Genomic DNA, 2,618 nt, shown 5'->3' on the forward strand with positions numbered 1-2,618 from the left:
AATCTGTTTAGTTGGATTTTTTTGTCTAACGGGTGGCGTTCAGTTGATTTTTCTGCTTTTGCAACATTTTCCGTACCTCAGTGGCAAAATAAGATAGTACTTGGTCTTTTCCTAACTTTTCCTAACACCTTTTTCGTGATTTGCTGCATATTGTGTTAATCCTAGGTTATAGATGGACTTTCAAGGCGATGATAGTAGCATCAGGCAAAAAATGAAGAATAAGCTATATAGATTATTGAATTGCATTATTTAATTTGATTTTTCGCCCAATTTTTTTATTCATGGCAATGTGGGGTAAGAGCTTAACGATTTTATTGTAGTCATCTGGAGTAGAAAGCATAAAGTGGACGAGACATTGGGTTTCCCATTAAATTTAGATTTTCATTTTAGGTTTGCAGGTTTAATATGCTTAGGTTTTCATAGTACTTTACTGGGTTAACCAATAGTCATTTTTAAGGCCTATGTATTGCTTTTTAAATTTTTCGTTTTGCTTTTCAGTATATAGATTTTGTCTACGAAGAATGGTGTTTGGATTGAAGATGGACGGGTGTTTGGATTCAAGCGACCAAGAAAACGGGTGTGATTGGTTCAGGCGACCAAGACGGGTGTTTGCATACAGGCGACCAAGAAGACGGGTGTTTGGATACAGGCGACGAAAGCTTTTCAGGTATTATTTTTGTATTTATTTATTTATTTTTTACCTTTCGGCTCGGTTGAAGTGTTTGGAGACTAGTGTTTTGACTAGCAACCAAGGACTCCTACATTAGACTTATATCTTGTAGCAGTTATTTGAAGACGGATTTTTCTAGCAAGTAAGGACTCGTTCCAAAATATTTCCTGTAGCAGTTATTTGGAAGCTAGTGGGTTTCGAGTAGTAACCAAGGAGACTCGTTCCTAGACATTAAACATCCTGTAAGCATTATTTGGAGACCATGGTCGACTAGCAACCAAGGAGACTCACTCCATCAGACGTTTCCTTTAGCAATTATTTGGAGACCAAGGTCTTCACTAGCAACCAAGGAGACTTACTCCATCAGACGTATTTCCTTTAGCAATTATATGGAAACTGGAGGGTTTTTACAGTTAACCAAGGAGACTCATTGCTACATCTTAACATAAATTTCCTGTTACCATGATCTAGCATTGAAGATATCTCGGGTAAAGGTGGAAGAGTTGTAGTAACCTTTATATATATATATATATATATATATATATATATATATATATATATAGAGAGAGAGAGAGAGAGAGAGAGAGAGAGAGAGAGAGAGAGAGAATGGCTCATTTGATGCCGCACCCATGTCAGGTTCAAAAAATCAAATTGTGGCTGGTACATTGAGTTAATTTTTTCTATTTGATTTAAATAATGGATAGTATAGATAGGAGATACAGTAGTAGGGGAATAATTTTAATTAGTTGGGCTCCGTCCCCTAAAGGGAAGCCAACCTGCAGGCCACTGGATTCACATCCTGAAATTATGCCCATATGCAGAATTTTTTATTTCCGACTTAAATACCTAAAATGAGAGGTTGAGTTTTTCAGATATTGCCCTGCTGCACTGTCCTTTTAACCATCTGTAAAAAGAAAATGCAGGGAGTATGGTAGCAGGGCTGGCTTTAAGCCAGTTGGGCTCCGCGCCTAAGGTGGCCTCGCGGTAGGGAGCTGGGGTAGGTCGTGTCAGGTACACAACACCATCCATCCATCCATTGCCAGACGCCATGTATCCCAAATGGGGTGGCCAACGGCTTAGAGTTAATTGTTTTACAGGGAGGGGCACTAATCCTCCACCAACCCCACTTGACACGTAGGGATGCCAACAGCATCTGGTGTTCCCAGGCGGTCACCCATCCAAGTACTAACCAGACCCAACGTTGCTTAACTTCGCTGACCGGACGGGAAGCGGTGTACTCAACGTGGCATGGCCGTTTGCAACATAAACCAAGCACCACATGGCAGGTTTTAGAAAACTGTATGCTTTTCAAAGGTGATCTATACATTTTGTTTTTCTTGTAGGCTTACATGTATGCCATCTTATATTAAAATGTAGCGTAGATCTATTTGGTCCATTAACTCACATGGACTTTTTAAGCGTTATTTGGTGCATTAACTCGCATGCACTTTTTAAATGCACATTTTTATTGCTTTCCATTCAACCATAGATATCATTTAATCCAGTGTTGCCCCATGAGGAGTGTAGGAGGCTAGGGCCAGGCAAGTTGGTCTTGACATATGCCCAGCCTCTCATCCCTGAGTGGCATTATATGAGCAATAAACCCCAACCTTCCCGTGGATATAAACCTGCACCAGCTCAGTCCAAGTAGAGTGCCCTTATTGCTCACTAAACCACCAGGTGCTATAATTTGGTTATATGGTTACCACCTAGCACAGTAAATGGCTTTCTGGTGTACAGGAAACCACTTGGGGTAGTCAGTCATAGACAAGGAAGAGGAAAATGAAGGAATGAAAGAAAAGGAAGAAAGAAGGAAGAGGAAAAGACAGGTACCCCAGAACAGCATTACATCGACTGAGTGGATGGTGAGCGCCCCCACCTATAAAGAGTATAATAGACTTTATATCAGATTCTACAGATTTGGCTGTGAACCTGGGGGCTCCACCAA

The 2,618-nt window shown here is 40.5% G+C and overlaps 1 non-coding gene across 1 annotated transcript; it reads right to left on the reverse strand.

Moving 5' to 3' along the window:
- Positions 1-1,811: 1,811 nt before the first annotated feature.
- On the reverse strand, positions 1,812-1,930 carry LOC145410883 (5S ribosomal RNA). Its single transcript, XR_013899335.1, has one exon. It is a non-coding gene; the product is annotated as a 5S ribosomal RNA (ribosomal RNA).
- Between the last annotated feature and the right edge of the window lie 688 nt (positions 1,931-2,618).

The sequence above is a fragment of the Coenobita brevimanus genome, chromosome 86 (genome assembly GCF_032717465.1).
Source record: "Coenobita brevimanus isolate Jiangsu-jjx chromosome 86, ASM3271746v2, whole genome shotgun sequence".
Taxonomy (NCBI): Eukaryota; Metazoa; Arthropoda; class Malacostraca; order Decapoda; family Coenobitidae; genus Coenobita; species Coenobita brevimanus.